General features: G+C 30.6%; 4 non-coding genes across 4 annotated transcripts; all 4 read left to right on the top strand.

The window, feature by feature from the left end:
* The first annotated feature begins 5,222 nt into the window (after nt 1-5,222).
* On the top strand, nt 5,223-5,296 carry TRNAI-AAU (transfer RNA isoleucine (anticodon AAU)). The gene has a single exon. It is a non-coding gene; the product is annotated as a tRNA-Ile (tRNA).
* Nucleotides 5,297-5,973: 677 nt separating this feature from the next.
* On the top strand, nt 5,974-6,047 carry TRNAI-AAU (transfer RNA isoleucine (anticodon AAU)). Its single transcript has one exon. It is a non-coding gene; the product is annotated as a tRNA-Ile (tRNA).
* A 681-nt stretch (nt 6,048-6,728) lies between these two features.
* On the top strand, nt 6,729-6,802 carry TRNAI-AAU (transfer RNA isoleucine (anticodon AAU)). The gene has a single exon. It is a non-coding gene; the product is annotated as a tRNA-Ile (tRNA).
* Nucleotides 6,803-7,215: 413 nt separating this feature from the next.
* Nucleotides 7,216-7,289, top strand: TRNAI-AAU (transfer RNA isoleucine (anticodon AAU)). The gene has a single exon. It is a non-coding gene; the product is annotated as a tRNA-Ile (tRNA).
* Nucleotides 7,290-20,490: the final 13,201 nt, after the last annotated feature.

Raw genomic sequence — 20,490 nt, 5'->3', positions numbered from 1 at the left:
GGATAACAAATTTAGTTACGAATAAGATTGAGATTGTTTGTTATCTTATATATTGTTTTATTTTCTCTTTTTTTAGAATTAATAGAATTTTCATATTACATTTATTCTATTATAGAAGACGCATATTCTACCAATAAACTTAGTTAAATTCTAATTTGAGCCTCAAGAGAAATTTTAAATTAATTTGTGAATTCTAAAATATATATTATACTCTTTAAACATACGAGTAATCTATAAGAAGTACATTTTTGGTTTGTTAGTTTATATGTTGATAAATAATTACATATTGTATTCATATTTTTTTCAAAATTTGTTTAAAATAAAATATGTTTATAAAAGGTTCTTCATATTACATTTTTAATATTGTAGCAGATGAAAAATGTACCAAAAAAGGCTAACTTGAGTATCAATAGAAATATTAGGTTAATTTGTGAATCAAACCACTGGCCACATTGCAAATTAAAATCCTTGTGCGCATGCCATGATTATCCAGAACTGAACTCTGGTCTGTCAAACAGTTTGTTCGGTTATGAAACTCGATATTTACGTCAATAGACACACCCTTCAAAGATAAACCAACAGATGCCGCACTTTGTACAAAGGCATGTTGCCATATCCTCGTCACAAACTTTATTTTAGCTGCGATTTTTTATTCTAAACACTTATGCGATCCATCATTCTCTTTGGTCTGTAATTTAGACGTGCCGGTCACAAAAAAATCATTCTTTCATCCCGTCACGCCGCTCTTTTTGTCGAATAACAAAGTTTTGCTGTTAGCCAAAAGGCGGTTATATAGTCGGACTAAAGCAGCATGGGGTTGGCACAGGATTTATAAACTCGTGTGGGTCGACTCCTTAGGCCTGAGTGCCTTATAGATTATTGCGGACAAAAGTAAAAACAAAATAATGTTTTCATTTAAATGATTTTATTTTCAAATATATTTATTTTGTTGAATTTAATATTTAAACGATTTTTTGGATAATTTTTCAAACTACAATTACTTTGGGTTTTTGGCGTTCAAAGTATATGCTAAAATTAATAGTAATATTTACTAGTGATTGCACTGTGGTCGAAATTCCACAATATATTAATTAATCATAATTCTGTCATAATAGAGTAAAGAGATTAATTTAAAATTGATATGTTACTAAAAATTGTTTTCAATATAAAATCAGAAATGTATTTGATACATAACATTAATTAAAATAATAATTGTCTGTATATTAAAACATTAAAAATGTGCAAATGATCTCAACAGCTTTCACTCACTAACATCTTTTAAATTGTATTTAATTACAGCTAGTTTGCATTAACTTTTAATAATCAACAAAGTATTAATAAGTTTAAATTACTATGCTATTGAACATTATAACAAAGTATCATAAGTAAAATATTATTATTTTCAGAACTATAACAAATTCAGAGTAAAAAATTATGGGTATACCTAAATTTTTAAATAAAATTATATTGTACCTTGGTTATTCATTTCAGTTTTCGATCTCGTCCTTGCAGATAACTCAGTTTGTCTTCCATAGGTTTCATTTCAACTCACCAACAAATAAGGATATAAAATTCTATGAAACTATTTTACAACTTTGATATTCTATTCTAACACTCATTATACAAATATAACTCTTGTTACACAAATTAACGTATTTATTACCTGCAATATTCAGTTAATGTTTTATTAAGAAATGCATTTATTGACGAAATCAGAAATTAATCAGAAGTCAGTACCACTAAAATTTACAGAAAAATCTTAACACTCTTTAGAATTACCTCTTATGTCGTTACCTATATTATGTCTCCTGAAGCATATCAATTGTATTGAAAAATATTATTCCTTAAGGACAATAAGAGTCCATCAGTCAGTAACGGTCAATATAATATAATAAAATAACTCTACCCTACAATGCTTGTTTCATTACTTTATTTATATTAGAATGTTGCTATATATCGAAGATACAATAAACTAAAATGGGTAAAATATCAAAGTTAAATGAGGCAACGTTGCACCGTTTTGACGTCATAAATTAAGATTCAATAGATTATAGTATGCATTTCACGTCCTTTCCGACCTCCCCCTTTAAGTCGAACAAAATACACTTAGGATCATTCTAAAATTAAAATAATTTTAATTTATTTTTATAAAAATCGATAACTAACAATTTATATACTTTTAGCCATATATGTAAGATTAAAAACAAATAAAGAAAGACGGAAATAAACATATTTGGTTCGAGAAAAACTCCTACAGCTGCAGATGTTCAGAATTTAGTAATACATTTCTCACAATGTTTGTCGAGACCTTTTATATAGGTAGCTTGGCGTTGACATCAATTTCACCAAATATTTCACCTTATTGAAGATAAATCTGACAAAAAACAGTCGTGTTTCATAAAAAATTGTATACTTAGTCATTCGTTTTTAATAGAAAATCCATTAAATTGTATATTTTGGATTCAAAATTGTTACTGCAGTGTCTTTAAATATAACGAAATGTCACAGCTTGAAACAAAATGATGAGACAAAGATAGACTGTCTTAGAATTTACGTATTAAACTGATGCACTATCATTTCCTTGATTGTTCGATAATTAATAGCCTCGACTGCCTTATCCAAAAATTGCTTACATTTTTTTTCTAACGAAGTTATTTGTTGTTTCAACTTGCCTTCGATCATTTTTTATATTTCAGCTATTCCCGTAACATAATTGAATATACTTTTAATTAATTGCACCTTACATTAGATATGCCCAGTACAATCTTAATTTAAAAACTAATTTATTACTACTCTTCTTTTGTACTTGCATTAATATACAAGCATGGCGAGTACGGGATCAAACACATCAGTTTATATTTCCCAATAAAAATAAAACTAATCTACTTAAGCTAAAGTTGATTACACACTAAACAAGTTCGTTCTGTTTCATGTTTTAAGATGAAATCTTGGATCACTTCGTGTATCCATTTGATTTCGAGGTTACTTAGCAATAAGCATTGGTATTGGTATTGGTATAAACGAATCTGTTTGATTTTAGGTCAAGTTGAGGGAATCTTCCGACTAACTAATACAGTTGCTTAACTTTGATTCTAATCTGCTTTGCTTTTTGACCATTGAGGTATTTAGGTGATTCTGCTTGAGGAATCGGGCATACAATATAATTAGGTTTTTGTCACTTCGCCACAATGCAAAATTAACATTTTGTTTTTGGGATGTAAGCAGTATAGAGCAGATATAGAAATGGTCTCAAGAAACTACCCTGTATATATTTGAACATGAGTTGCAACATGTAAAACCACAATGTAAAAATTAATCATGTTTCCCCCATAACAGAGTAAAGGGAGTAATTTAAAAATGATATGCTACTAAAACTTGTTTTCACAGTATTTTCAATTTGAAATCAGAAATATATTTGATACATAACACTTGATAAAATAATAAATGTCTGTATATTAAAACGAATTAAAATATATGGAAACTATCACAAGAACTAACACCCACTAATTATTTTTAAATTGCCTTTAATTAGATCTAATTTCCATTACTTTCAATAATTTACAAAGTATTAATACGTGCAAATTACTACGCCACTGAACATTATAACAAATTATCATAAGTAATATTATTTTCAGAACTGTAAAAACATCAAACGAGCATCAGATATAAGTATACATGATATTTATGTACTTGGATTAATTCACAAGCAAAACGAGTGCGAGAAAATACATCAATATGTACTCCTCAATTATAAAATTATAATAACTTATAGCTATAGCTTACGCTAAAAGTATACATTTTATATAAGTTCGTATGGTTTGGTTCGCTTCAATCTCCTGACATCCTGCGCGCTTTCCAGCGTTCAGTTCTTCGCTGGTTACTTAGCAATAGGCATCGGTAATCAATCGAAGAACCTTGTTTTGACAGCGTTGAATGACTAATTGATTTACATTTTTAGTGCAACTAACCAGTATAGTTGTTTTATTTTGGTTCTAATGTATTTTGCTTTTTGTCTAACGTAATGTTTCCAATTTAATCTACCGTCAAGATGGATTTCAAGGTATTTAGCTGATTCTGCTTGAGGAATCGGGCATCCATTGAGTGATATAATTAAGTTTTTATTATTTCGCCGCAATGCAAAATTAACGGGGACAGATTTGAATTTTCCAATCTTTCGTCAATTTGTAGATTTTGTTGACTGCCACTTGAAGTTTTTCTGTTGCCCTAGGCAGAGATATATAGTTTGCCATAATAATTGTATCATCAGCAAATGTTCCAAGTAGTGCTTCTTTTGTTGTTGGAATGTCAGCAGTGTAGAGCAGATACAGAAGAGGTCCTAAGACGCTACCTTGTGGAACTCCCGCCGAAATAGTTTTAAATGTCGAGAATGCCATTTCGTGAGACACTCTAAATTTTCTTCCGAAAAGATATGACACCAGCAAATGACAATAGTTACGCGGTAGCAATTTGCTCGTGTTACAGATTAATCCCAAATGCCAAACCCGATCAAAAGCTTGTGAGACATCCAGGAATATTGCAGATCAGTATTTCTTTTCCTCAAACGCTCTTTCAATAGCCGCAGTTTCCCTGTCCACTTGATCATTTGAATGCTGATTTCGAAAACCAAACTGGAAATCTGGTATTATTACAAAATTTTTAATACGTTTGAATATTAGTTTCTCAAATAGTTTTGATATTGCAGGTAGTAGCGAAATAGGCCTATAAGATTCGACTTGTTCTGCAGGTTTACACAGAATATATGAATAAAACAATTTTTGAATTGAAACGAATACGAATAGTATTATATTTTTTTACAATTTGGACAGGTATATTATAGGAATGTATTTACAATAATTAAATTAACAATTGATTTTCCAAAACTTCTCTACTATACTCTATAATTTTGTACACTTCCAGGGTCTATATTAAATAATCAAAATAATTGATACAAGGTTCAAAGAATAAAACGTCATATATTCTCACATATGTCTATAAAATGTTTACAATGTACTGCTAATAATTCATAATTTCACTCCAGCATATTTTCATTACTTCACTTATGTATTCATATAGTCCTATATATCTTTTTATAAAAAATAAAAATAGATTAAAAGAATATTATGAATTATTCAATTATTACGGAGTTCGCACTTTTAACCCAAATGTTAAACAAATTTATATTTATGAAAAATCCCAAAAACATATTTTAAACTTCAGCATCGGGCCCATTAGCTCAGTTGGTTAGAGCGTCGTGCTAATAACGCGAAGGTCGCGGGTTCGATCCCCCCATGGGGCACTATATTTTTTAATTATGTTTTTAGATTAATTTTGCCTTTTGTAAAGAATAATGACTCAACCGATATACCTAAAAAAAATACCTATTAATGGGTCTATGGCCAGAAATTATCTTAAATGTTTAATACATTATATATTCTAATATCGGTTAGACAATAGTGGCCGGTAGTTTAAGTCAGAACTCAACATTTTCAGTCATAAAAGTCACAAGTAACAAAAATATCGATAATTTGTGATAGTGAAACTACAGATAGCAACGACAGTATGGGTATTGTTTGTTGTAACAAAATTGTTGTTTTTATTATTTTCTGGCAATTGTTCCATATTTTCTCATAATATAAACCTTCCCAGGACTTCCACAAATATCTCAAAGCCAATCTTAGGCATATCAATCCAGTGGTTCTCGAGTTTTAGCAAGACTATTTGATTAGCCAACTAAGCTCTAAGAGAAGCTCTGGTCATTTCGCTATGTGATGTGAGTAATATTTAGATGAAATTTAGTTATTATCACATTCTTTCAAAAAATGAAACAAAAACATACTGTAACAAAAGTTAAAAATAGATTAAAAGAATATTATGAATTATTAAATTATTACGGAGTTCGCACTTTTAACCTAGATATTAACCAGATTTATATTTATGAAAAATCCCAAAAATATATTTTCAGCTTCAGCATCGGGCCCATTAGCTCAGTTGGTTAGAGCGTCGTGCTAATAACGCGAAGGTCGCGGGTTCGATCCCCCCATGGGCCACTATCTTTTTTTAATTTTGTTTTTTGATTTAATTTTCCTTTTTGTAAAGAAATAATAACGCAACCGATACACATATCAAAAAATACCCATTAATCGGTCTATTGCCAGAAATTATCTTAAATGTTTAATACATTATATATTCTAATATCGGTTAGATAATAGTGGCCGGTAGTTTAAATCAGAATTCAACATTTTCTGTCACAAAAGTCACAAGTAACAAAAATATCGATAATTTGTAATAGTGAAACTACTGATAGCAATGACAGTATGGGTATTGTTTGTTGTAACAAAATTGTTGGTTTTATTATTTTCTGGCAATTGTTCCATATTTTCTCATAATATAAACCTTCCCAGGTCTTCCACTAATATCTCAAAACCAAACTTAGGCATATCAATCCAGCGGTTCTCGAGTTTTAGCAAGGCTATTTGATTAGCCAACTAAGCTCTAAGAGAAGCTCTGGTCATTTCGCTATGTGATGTGAGTAATATTTAGATGAAATTTCGTTATTATCACATTCTTTCAAAAAATGAAACAAAAACATACTGTAACAAAAGTTAAAAATAGATTAAAAGAATATTATGAATTATTAAATTATTACGGAGTTCGCACTTTTAACCCAGATATTAACCAGATTTATATTTATGAAAAATCCCAAAAATATATTTTCAACTTCAACATCGGGCCCATTAGCTCAGTTGGTTAGAGCGTCGTGCTAATAACGCGAAGGTCGCGGGTTCGATCCCCCCATGGGCCACTACCTTTTTTTAATTTTGTTTTTTGATTTAATTTTCCTTTTTGTAAAGAAATAATAACGCAGCCGATACACATATCAAAAAATACCCATTAATCGGTCTATTGCCAGAAATTATCTTAAATGTTTAATACATTATATATTCTAATATCGGTTAGATAATAGTGGCCGGTAGTTTAAATCAGAATTCAACATTTTCAGTCACAAAAGTCACAAGTAACAAAAATATCGATAATTTGTAATAGTGAAACTACTGATAGCAACGACAGTATGGGTATTGTTTGTTGTAATAAGATTGTTGTTTAAAGAATATTATGCATTATTCAATTATTATGGAGTTCGCACTTTTAATCCAGATGTTAACCAAATTTATATTTATGAAAAATCCCAAAAATATATTTTAGGCTTCAGCGACGGGCCTATTAGCTCAGTTGGTTAGAGCGTCGTGCTAATAACGCGAAGGTCGCGGGTTCGATCCCCCCATGGGCCACTATCTCTTTTTAATTTTGTTTTTTGATTTAATTTTCCCATACCATATATCTATTTCATTTTGAGGTTATCGTGCATAACTGATCCAAGAATTTTGACAGCGTTGGATTACTGAGCGGTTTAACCCAACAACTCTAAATAGGTTTTGTCATTGACGTTAATAAATCAGTTTCTCTAATTTTAGATCAAATTCTGATCTGATCTGCTTTTTTCTGGCGTAATGAATGCCGAGTTATTTCCCTAATTACACTTGAGGGATTGAGAACCACTCCAGAATAGTCAGTTAATCAATAAAGTTTTAAGGATATCACCAAAATAACGCTAGCATCAGTGGCCGGTATAGTCCACAATCATCGACCGGTCCTTACTCAAAGTCTCTAGTTTTTTTTTTAAATTTTGTCTAAATGTTTCAGATTATTTCAATGGATTCAGCGTTTTTTCTAATGACAATCCGGTTAATGATGGTAAGTTCGTTAATGAGCTTATCACTCAGTTTACATATTTTAATTTATTTTATTGAATAAGTTTTTAAATTTAAAACAATCCTAGTATTTGTTAAGGTATATATTAAAATTAAAAAAGTGTACGAGAAAAATCCATTGTCACATTTCGAAAAAACTTAATAATTTTAAAATAAAGGCCTCAGAATGTTAAAGCTTAAATATTAAATTGTCTTTCAGAACTCTTCTATTTTATTTCTTACATATTTTATCATTTTCGTACATATTTACAATCTTTACTGTGTAGCTAAAATATTATTGTTCTAAATTATGCATAATAATTTAAATCAATTATTTAAGTTTTATTTAATTCATAATTAAATGGAAATACGTTTTGATAGCTAATTACATTATATCTATTGTATATTATGATTTACATTCCACTTTATTGTAATTATCAAAATATGAACATATTATGGTATTTGAATTTGAAACAAATTAGCAATAAATTAAAGTGTTTAATTTGAAATTATTTATTAATGATATTCAAAATATATTTCTATATTTCTTCGATTCGCTAAACCACTATTATTGTTTAAATATAAACGTGTGTCAGAATGTCTATAAGAATATTATGTCTAGAAAATTAGAGGAAAAAGGCAAAGGTACAGATACATAAACAAGTAGCTATGGAAAATAATGAGTTGGTGTGGAATTACCGTGATCTGCAAAAATATTACAATATGCCAGTGATCTAGAACAACATGACTAAATAAGATTCAATGTTAATCCGTTTTTAAAAATGTGAACTTCAAAATTATCTTTAAACTATCACTGGCCTAGATAAAAGGCGATTGTACTTTAAGAAACTGAAATGGGCTCAAAAATTCCCGTGCCTAACAAATAGTTAGTTTTATTGCAATCACCTCTTTTTCAGTTAGTACTAAATTAAAAAAAATTATGTTAAAATTTCATTATATTCTACTCACACGTTTGTGAGTTATTGAGCTAAGAGTGACACTACTTTTGTTATTTTCAAAACAATGGATCAAGACCAATTTCGTGTTTTAATGTTATTGTTTAGATCAAATATTATTATACTTTAACTTGTAAGTTACACACAAGTTAAATCAATTATTTAAATTTCACTCCATTCATACTTAAATAGAAAAACGTTTAGATACCTAATTACTTTATATTTATTGTATATTATGAATTATATTCCACTTTATTGTAATTACCAAAATATAAACATATTATGGTATTTGAAACATATTAGCAATAAATTTGAATATTTGATAAATTAGATAGATTATAGAACAATTGTTATTGTGTCTATAGAAAATATTATGTCTAGTATATGTAGGAAAAAGGCAAAGTTACACATAAGAAAAACAAGCCACATAGAATATAATGAGTTGGTGTGGAATTACTGTAATTTGTAAAAATATTGCAATATGCCAGAGATCTAGAACAACATCACGAAATAAGATTCAATATTAATCCGTTTATAAAAATGTGAACTTCAAAATTATATTTAAACTATCACAGGCCTAGATAAAAGGCGATTGTACTTTAAGAAACTGAAACAGTAAATAATATTTTTCATAAATAACAGATGGGCTCAAAAATTCCCGTGCCTAACAAATAGATAGTTTTATTGCAATCACTGCTTTTTCAGTTAGTACTAAATTTAAAAAAAAAGCTGTTAAAATTTCATTATATTCTGCTCACACGTTTGTGAGTTATTGAGCTAAGAGTGACACTACTTTTGTTATTTTCAAAACAATGGATCAAAAACAATTTCGTGTTTTAATGTTATTGTTTAGATCAAATATTATTGTACTTTAATTTGTAAGTTACGCATAAGTTAGATCAATTATTTAAATTTTGCTCCATTCATACTTAAATAGAAAAACGTTTAGATACCTAATTACTTTATATTTATTGTATATTATGAATTATATTCCACTTTATTGTAATTACCAAAATATAAACATATTACGGTATTTGAAACATATTAGCAATAAATTTGAATATTTGATAAGTTAGATAGATTATAGAACACTTATTATTATGTCTATAGAAAATATTATGTCTAGTAAATGAGAGAAAAAAGGAAAAGTTACACATACATAGGAAAAACAAGCGACATAGAATATAATGAGTTGGTGTGGAATTACTGTGATCTGTAAAAATATTACAATATGACAGAGATCTAGAACAACATGACTAAATAAGATTCAATATTAATCCGTTTATAAAAATGTGAACTTCAAAATTATATTTAAACTATCACAGGCCTAGATAAAAGGCGATTGTACTTTAAGAAACTAAAACAGTAAATAATATTTTTCATAATAACAGATGAACTCAAAAATTCCCGGGCCTAACAAATAGATAGTTTTATTGCAATCCTCGCTTTTTCAGTTAGTACTAAATAAAAAAAAAAGCTGTTAAAATTTCATTGTATTCTATTCACACGTTTGTGAGTTATTGAGCTAAGAGTGACACTACTTTTGTTATTTTCAAAACAATGGATCAAGACCAATTTCGTGTTTTAATGTTATTGTTTAGATCAAATATTATTATACTTTAACTTGTAAGTTACGCATAAATTAAATCAATTATTCCATTCATACTTAAATAGAAGAAGGTTTAGATACCTAATTACTCTATATTTATTGTATATTATCATTTACATTCCACTTTATTGTAATTACCAAAATATGAACACATTATAGTATTTGAAACATAATAGTAATACATTTGAATATTTGATAAATTAGATAGATTATAGAACAATTATTATTGTGTCTATATAAAATATTATGTCTAGTAAATGAGAGGAAAAAGGCAAAGTTACACATACATAGGAAAAACAAGCGATATGGAATATAATGAGTTGGTGTGAATTTAACGCGGTCTGTAAAATTATTACAATAACAATAAAAACAATATTCAATGTGACAGTTAATTAGTTTCATTGGATAAGTAAATTATATAAAACTTATATATAAATTTAAAATACATTTGCATATAATTATTTGCATTGATAATTAATAATATTAAGAAAATTTTAATCTGTTTTTAAAAATGCGAACTTTAAAATTATGTTTAATCTAACACTGGCCTAGATATAAGTGGGTTGTACGATAAGAAACTGAAACAGTAAATAATATTTTTCATAAATAGCGCATGGACTAAAAACTCCCGCGCCTAACACATAAATGGCGCTAGTTTTATTGCAATCCCCACTTTTTCCGTTAGTACAAACCTTCAAAAGAAAGCACTTAAAATTTCATGATATCTCCTCGAATCAGGAATCCTGTTTGTGAAGAATTTGTTCATTCTAAGGTTCACCATAGGCGCATTAGATCACGACAACAGCTTGATTTAATCCCTACCTAAAACACTCGCTATCCCGAACCCGAAGCACATCAGCAAAATACCACTTGGTTCCAGCTGGTCATCATGGACTAAGAAAAAAAATTCATGATATTCTACTCACAAGTTTATGAGTTATTGTGCCAAGAGTGACACAACTTTTGTTATTTTCAAAACAATGGATCAAAAACAATTTCGGGTTTTAATTTTATTGTGTAGATTAAATGTTATTGTACTAAATTATGCTTAATAAATAGAAATACGTTTCGATAGCTAGTTACTTTATATTTATTGTATATTATGATTTTCATTTCACTTTATTGCAATTATATAAGGGATGCGGCGTAATTACTCTGTAGCTCCTCAAAGGAAACCTTCAAATACTTCTGCAACAGGTGTTATCTGAAAAGGAAATGAAAAAAGTATATCTATTGACTCTACCCCGACACGCTTCCTCGCTTCAACATCGAAAACAAGAACATCTCCTAAAAATCTCCGCCCACCATAATATAATTTTCTTACCTCCCTCTGCTGTAGGTAATACCAAGTTCACCAGGTCCCCTAGTTTAAAATAAAAATTAATCTATGACAAAATTTTCATTCTCAGTAATTGTATTTTGACTCTAACATGAGTTCTTTGATTCCGTTTAGATTTCAGAGGAAAAAATATTAAAATTAGAAAAATATTATACTAAAATGATAATCCAAAATAAAAAACAAAAAATATTCGATGAATTCATTACATTCGATGTAATGAATGGGCATATAAAATGTACGTCACTCCCCTATAAACGAAAATGTATTATATTTCCGCACTGGGTCTCTTGAATTTTGTTTTCAAGTAATACTTATTGACTTCCTTATTTGCGAATTTCAAAACCAAATTTGTCCTGAACAGACAAATTTGTATAATAATTGAGTGTTTTCGTTATTTCCTTATTCAGTTCTTTATCTTAGCCATTTTAGAAAATACAACCTTGAATATTGTCTTAATACGTTTTATGTTTAAAAATCAATGGGTAACGTTTATTTTCTAGAGCTTTTTTAAAATTTATTTATTACATTGTTACTAGTCGCTGCCGGCTAACCTACAATTTGTCCTTACAATGACTTAGATCTTATACTTAATATCTTAGATCTAAGTACATATCTAGGAGGATCCATTTGCTCTATCTTAGTTTCTGGTGTAATAGTGTTTATATATTAATACTGCTGTTTTATTTGTATGCACCTCACTCTGCAATACTACACTGTTCTTGTCTTATCCAAGATGTGTAATACCTATTACATTATTACGATATTTATTTATTGCATTGTTACTACTCGCTGCCGGCTAACCCACAATTTGTCCTTACAATAACTTAGATCTAAGTACATATCTAGGAGGATCCATTGGCCCTATCTTAGTTTCTGGTGTAATAATGTTTATATATTAACACTACTGTTTTATTTCTATACACCTCACTCTGCAATACTACACTATTCTTGTATTATCCAAGATGTGTGATACCTATTACATTATTACGATATTAACATGAGAATGGTGTCAGGTCGGGGACTTTTCAATTGAACTGTTAGAATTATCTGTCTGAATTGAACGGTCTGATTATATGTGACGTGCATATGCACAAGTATACTTTCGTTAAATTTTATTCTCTAGCTTTGAGTCCAATTAGTTATGTTGTAACTTGTCTGTTATTAGTGTGGCTTCTTCACTATTGTCTTCGACAGCCAAAATCACAGTATAATGAGCAAATGTAGCTATCGCGTTATTTTCTTGTGATATTGTAGTATAGCACATGTATAGAGTAGGTAACGAATTTACCTCAATACACTTCTCATGGTACATCTGCCTTAGCTTCTTTTACTGTAGAGTAAGCTTCCTCTTGTTTAAGACTGAATATTCTACAAGATTCTAATAGTCAATATGTAGTTTTAGTAACATTTTCTGTAGCTAATAAATAAGGCCGTCATGCCCTACGTTTCAGCGTCTGGGGCATGTTTTAGTCGAAATGCTGTTGTTTTCTTTGGGATAGTTAATTCTTTTAATTATACTCTTAATTTCTGGGGTATTATTCCAAGCAGCTTGTTGGATATCTACATTCATTTTTTCTGCTTGAAAATTTAATTGAGTTCAGTTCCAACCTTCGTAGGGTGAAGACGTATTTTCAATACGGTCCAAGCTATAAAAACATACCTTTCTTTAAAAAAAAACCAGTATTTTATTACGGTTATTTAATCGAGTGTTAAAAACGCATAACAGATGCGGCTATCCGTCTCTCAGTGGACCTAAAGTGAAGTAAATACGTGTTTACGTGACCAGACAAAAGGACTGCATCTCATTTTATTAGTGTTTAAAATTATTTCATCTTATTTTACAACAGTCCTTTTGAAATTCATTTATAGTATTTATAGTAAAAAAAAACTAGTGCTAAAATAACGTAAGTGAAAAATGAAGTGCGTGAAATAAACAATGTATTTATTTTATTTTTTTATCCTCTGGAAGTAAATTAAATAAAATATTAAAAATCTAAAAATGGCAAACCATAGCGATTCAACCTAATCACCTGCACACTTTGATATAAGATTAGAACAAACAGCAATAACGCAAACTCCACCATCAGAATGGACTACAGTTATTAACAAAAAACGATTGAGAAGTCCAGAAGAAGAGATCCAGGTTCTTGAGCTGTATGCTTCATCTAAATAGAATCTATTTTAAATGTAATTGATCCAAAATGTTTCTCCCTACATTAGGACTTAAGAGATTCTTTCAGATATTTTATCAAAAAGAAGCTTTAAAATGGCTTTGCTTCATAGCGATAATTTTTATGCTTCCATTCTTGTAGGTCATTCCTTACGCTCAAAGAAACTTATAATATGTGAAATTGGTTCTAAAGTAGGAAGACTATTTTCGGCAGGTTCACGGCGGTTTTAAAATTTTAAACATATTGCTCAGATAACACTCTGGGTTTACCAAATTCTTTTGCTTTTTGCGTCTCGAGGATAATAAAGACCGAGCAAATAATTGACCAACAAAAAGGAGTTGACTGCTGAGGAGGATTAAAGTTAGTAAAAAGAACGACCACCAACAAACATTGGTACTTCCACATAAATTTATTTTACCATCGCTGAACATAAAGTTGGATGATTTGTTTCATAGTTTCTTAAGGTAATTCAATTATTCAAAAGTATTTTTAAAAGTATGTTACACAATGTTTTACAACAAAAATAATACTTTATACCAAAACCACAAACACCTTCATCTTCCAAAAAGTGAGAAAGACAAGAAAAGAAAATTGCCACAAATGCAATCACGTATTCAACACATTATATATAAGCTACTAAACATAACATTATTTCAACACACACTCAAAGGAAGAGCGAATAAAGCGAAATGCAATTACGAACCAAAAACGATGTGCCCGGAGACTTTCAAAATTGAACATGAAATACGAAAATAAACCCGGAAGGCAATGGAAATCCTCAAATAAAAATAAAATTCAAATCAGAGATTACAGATTGGGTGGATGTCATCGTTTTGATTATTTTTACTCAAGAAGATATGGGGGTTGTACGATAAGAAACTGAAACAGTAATAATATTTTTCATAACTAACATATGACCTGAAAAGTTCTGGGTCTAACACATAAATGGCGCTAATTTTATTACAATCATCAATTTTTTAGTTAGAACTAACTTTCAAAAGAGAACTGTTTTCAGACACTTCATGACATTCAAAAGTTTGTGAGTTATTATGCTAAAAGTGATAGTACTTTTATTATTTTCAAAACAATAGATCAAAAACAATTTTGTGTTTGAATTTTACACTGTTTCTTGATGGGAAAATATGCCGTTGATCTGAAGCAATAGCGTGAAAAGTATTTAAGGATTACGATCCATCCAGAAATAACTATAAAACGTTGGTTTGCTGACTTCAAATGTGGTCGTGAAGATACCCCTGATGCGGAACGCAATGGACGTCCAAATGATGTGATAATACCAGAAAACATCACAAAAAATCATCAAAATCATTTTGAGTGATCGAAAAGTGAAGTTGCATGAGTTAGCTAACATCGTAAAGGTATTCAGAGAATATGTTGGTTTTATATTTCATGAAAATTTAACTATGAGAAAGCTCTGTTCAAAGTGGTTACCGCGTGGGCTCTCTGTTGACCAAACAAAAGAAAGTGTTGATGATTCTGAGCAGTCTTTACACATACATCCATTACTTCGCTCTGGAATCAAAACGATCGTCCTCTGAGTGGACAGCAACTGGTGGCAGGCCTATTTTGAAGCAAAATATAAATCGTTCTACACAAGTGGTATTGAAATATTAGAGGTGACTCTGGAAAGATTGTGTGACTCTTTATGGAGATTATTTTGATGAATAAAGTCAATTTGAACAAAAAAACGCATACTCTTTGTTACGCTCGGGACTTATAGCCTAGTCCGTGTGTTATAACTGTTCACCACAATCCAATTTTGTTTACTAATTGTTGATTTAATCTTGTTATTTGAGCTTCCAGTGCGAAAATTACCTTTTGGAATCAGGACTGTTGTAGGAATAAAAAGGATGGCTCAAGGACATTATTTTTCAATTTCTCGACACGGCGACTGGGGAGTGGTATAAAAACCTTTCTTACATACAAATCGGCATTCTTATGCACAATGGTGTAACATAACTACGGTAGCAGAGTTAAAAGTTAAACCTGTTCGAGAACCCCTTAGGGTGGCTCCAACCAAAAATTTCAAGAAGGCACGAGATCGTAGAAGAAATCGCTCTGGTGCCTGGTGATGATATGATGAGTATTGGCTTTTTAGATTATATTAGCCTAGAGGGTCTCGTACTAGTAGTGGGTACAAGTCGTCAGCTCTTTCTATAAAATGCGTGATTTAAATTTTTTTTTCAACACTACGCCTTTCATAACTTGTATAATATATTCCATCATTTATAAAGGTGTACCATTATTTTTTTATTTTCATTTCCCACAAAAATAACTACTGCGGCAACATACGCAGACGACAGCAATCTTAGCATCCCATGAAGATCCAGTCACAGCATCAACAAACCTACAAACCCACCTGGAGCAAATATAATTATGGTTGAAGACATGGCGCATTAAAGCCAATGAAACAAAATCCACGCACGAAACGTTCATCCTGCGTAGAAGAACATGTCCACCAGTGAATATCAATCATCATCAAATCCTCCAAGCAGAGCATTTTAAATATCTTAGTATGCACTTAGATCGACGCCTAACCTGGACGAAGTACATACTCTCTAAACGAAAACAACTGATACTAAAATTATATCAAACGTATTGGCTCATTGAGTCTATACTCAAGCCCATTTGGTCATATGGAATCCAACTATGGGGTACCGCTAGCAAATATAATATATCCATCATTCAACGGTTCCAAAATAAGGTGTTGCGTGCCATTGTTGATGCCCCGTACTATATTTCAAATAAAGTGATTCAACGCGATATTCCTCTAGAACCTATAAAGAGTGTAATTCAACGTGTTTGTGTGAAGTACTTCGAAAGAGTGTCGGTGCATCCCAATGTACTCGCCAATCAGCTAAATATGCGACGTGATAGTGAAGTGCGTAGATTAAAACGTTTAACACCACCTGATCTGATTACCGGACATATGTAGACATTAGAATAAGCTTTAGAATAAGACTAATTAATTAAGATAACATTTTATACAGAAGATTGCTTAATGAAGTGATTTTCTACATGCCATGTATATATTATATAGACATAAGAAATACTTATTGCCAATAGGGCAGATTGTGGAATCCGAAGAGTAATAAAAAAAATCCTTTCAAGTAAAACAAACACGTCTTTCATTCACCACACGTGTACACCGAAATAACTACCCTAAAGATCGCCTGTAGACTTAAACTAACAATAAGCTGTTCATTGTTACCTAAAAAAGTTTGTGGATAAATTAAGTCACGTAAAGTGTCGGGAATAAATAATTAACCATGAATATGTATATTGAAAACACTAGGGAGAAGTGTTTTTATAGCGTATTGTAAGCACGTCCTTATTATAGAAAAACTAAGCATGGAAAGTCCTTGTGGATTTTAATATTATGTCGTTTTAATTGCAAGAGAATTGTGGATAAGAATAAAATTTAAAAAATACATAAATAATACTTGGACGAGATAAATGTTTGTAACTGTGTATTTTTCATCCTCTATGAACATCAATAGCATCTATGCTCTAAATGTTTTCTAGTGTTGTAGATAATCTTCCATGGTAGAAGAATTATAGCCTAAAATATTTTTTTCCAGAAGGTTAACATTTTAGTAGTTGAAAATTTCACATGGAATTTTAAAAATTTCTTAAAATTTTTGAACGTTTAAAATCATGAATTTAAAGATATGTCCAAATGGTAAATGCATTATTTCAATATATTCCTTTAAAAATTATTATTATTTTAATTTATTATTATTACAATTTATTTATTAGCTGGTCTGGTTCGTCAAAAGTAGTCAGAAATATAGTTAGTTAGCTGTTCATATAGAACACCTTAGTATCTCAAACTTCTTTTAAAAACCCCTTTAACTATGTCTACCTAGTATCTTATAATAAATACGCATAACTAGCGCTAATTCTGCAAAGTGTTTGACGCTGTCATTCGTTATTAAAAGTTAGTGTCACCCGTCAGCGTTTTTTTCTGTTATATGTTTATTTTGTGGGAAGTTGCTAGTCTTGGTTTTCTCGATTATTTGAAAGCATAGTAAGGTTTTCAATTTGGAATACTACACGTGTGGTAATATGCTATCGGGTTCCAAATTACCCGTACCCCATTTATAATCGACTTTATATTTTTTTGTTTTTCATGCCGCAAACTCAACTGTCATCAGAGCCCAAGTCGAAACGAAAAAGTTGGGCCAGGAGTAATATGATTGAATCAGTAAAAGCAGTGAAAGAGAGGAAAATGGGCTTGAAAAAAGCCGTTAAATTTTACTGTGTACCAAAAACCATCTTGAAGAGGTTTATGCATAGTGGTCTGCCTCCCGAGGAGGTTGTCAATACTAGTATAGGAAGAAGACTTGTCCTGCCATCTTACCTGGAGAAGAGACTAGTATCATACCTTCTAGTCATGGAAAGTAACTTCACCGGTCAAAATGCTCGTTTAGAAATAATATCTTTCATTACGCCACAAACATAAACTTTCCATTCCATCACCAACAAACACAAAGTCGCCATTTTGAAAGTGATTGGTCGGCGAGGTAAAAGACAAGTAGGTAGCTTAACTTTGGTTGAACGTGGCTCTTTGGTGACTATGGTATCGGCGATGAGCGCAAGTGGCATACTTATTCAACATTTGCTGATACTTTCCCACAAAAATATGATGCAAACATTGATGAAAGGAGTTTCGCCAGATTCAATCGGAAGATGCTATCCATCAGGATGGATTCAAGCAAACCTGTTCACGGGCTGGTTCAATCATTTCATCTGTAAGACCTATCCAACTGAAACCTCGCCATATAATTTGGATATTTTCACTGCAGCCAGAGCTAAATATGTAACAATTATTAGTTTATCTCCACATTAAACACACAAAATCCAACCTCCCGATATGACTTTTATGGGTCTCGTAAAAACTTATTACAGAGACGAAATTAGACAGTGGTTAATAAGTTCTAACGGAATATTGACCTCATTGATATAGCTGAATTACTGGGACGTGCTTATCTCAGGTACCAAACTGGAGCTATTGCTGTAAATGGGTTCAGAGTAACTGGTAATTACCCGATGAATAGAAATGTGTTTAATGAAGCTGACTACATGGTAAGTTCAGGTGAAACCACTCTTCAATCTCAAACTATTCATGTTAACCTTCTTGTACTCAGATGTTTAATGTCAATTCACAAATTTTTCATTTTTGCAATAAAGCTAATTATTTCATATAATGAGTATACTATTTTCTTAATTCGTTCCTAATATATAAGTATATATAATTTTAAGTATATTAAGCCACTTTTTGAGATAAATAGTAAAACAGTGTTATGAATATATTCAAAAAACCAAGTAAGATACTGACTCATATGGAATATATTCATCATAGAAAGCAACAAGAATTACAAAAAGTAATAATTGTTGCTCTAGGATCAATAAGGCCGAAATTTACTCTAATCCTTTAAGGAATATATATATATATATATATATATATATATATATATATATATATATTCATGATGCATGATAAAGCAGGTGTACTGCAAGGAAGTGTATTGGGGCCAGTCCTTTACAACTTTACACATGTGATGTACCATAAATTGAAAATATAAGGCGACTAAATTTTCTGATGATACTCTCTGTCGGAGCCAATGGCTAAGAAGCAACTCGAACATTATATCAGTGCAGTGACAATATAAATAATTGGATCCAAACCTGGAAAATAAAAAATAGCTAAAATAATAGCTTCTGTGAATGTGCGCAAACTATAATCAGGACATACAAACAACAATAACAAGAAATAATGCTATAATTCTATATAGAAATAATGCTGAGTACCTTATAATGATTCTTGATGCAAAACTTCTCCGGAAGGAACATGTTAAAAAAAGGAAACACCTGGACATAGCAAAATATATTGGTTAATTGAAATTAAATCACAATCATAAATAAATAATAAATTAATATTATACAAGCAAATATTAACCTATATGGACCTAAGCAATATAAATATTTTGCAGTATTTACACTTACACACTTATACCGAGACTTTGAGATACTAACTGTCACTTAAGAAATCAGGAGAACCTCAAGGAGATAAGACTCATGTTAATGTCGAAGTATTGCAACTCTTCAATAACATCAGAAGAGGACACAAACTCAACCGAATCGTATCCTTTGATCTGATGTAAGGTAGTGTAGTGCATTCAGTAAGAAAACAGCAGCAATACGTATACGTTATTAGACGGGAGACTTAGGATCGATGATATAGCACTACATAGTATAAAACAAAGTCGCCTTTTCTGTCCCTATATCCCTATGTGCGCTTAAATCTTTAAAACTACGCAACGGATTTTGATGCGGTTTTTTTCAATAGATAGAGTGAATCAAGAGGAAGGTTTATATGTATAATGCATGCATAATATACTAAGGCAACATTGCTAATTTTAGAGGTTTCTAATGTGATGTCGTAAATTAACCTATTTTTTTAGGCTTATTTAGCAATTAGCAAAAACGAGTTAGATCAAATTAATGTACTACAGTATTGTACACCATAAAAAGGTTTACAAAAAAGTCCGGGATGGTATATGTTTATCTTTTAGGGATAACCCACATTAACCATTTTTATTGTTTACTTTTTACGTGAGAAAATGGCTTATTTACGAAGCTATTT

The sequence above is a fragment of the Rhynchophorus ferrugineus genome, unplaced genomic scaffold, assembly GCF_030347505.1.
Source record: "Rhynchophorus ferrugineus isolate W39M unplaced genomic scaffold, kcgeb_rfMv2 rfM7, whole genome shotgun sequence".
Classification (NCBI taxonomy): domain Eukaryota; kingdom Metazoa; phylum Arthropoda; class Insecta; order Coleoptera; family Curculionidae; genus Rhynchophorus; species Rhynchophorus ferrugineus.
The sequence above is the reverse complement of the archived record's forward strand: the minus strand, read 5'-3'. Positions and strand labels throughout refer to the sequence as shown.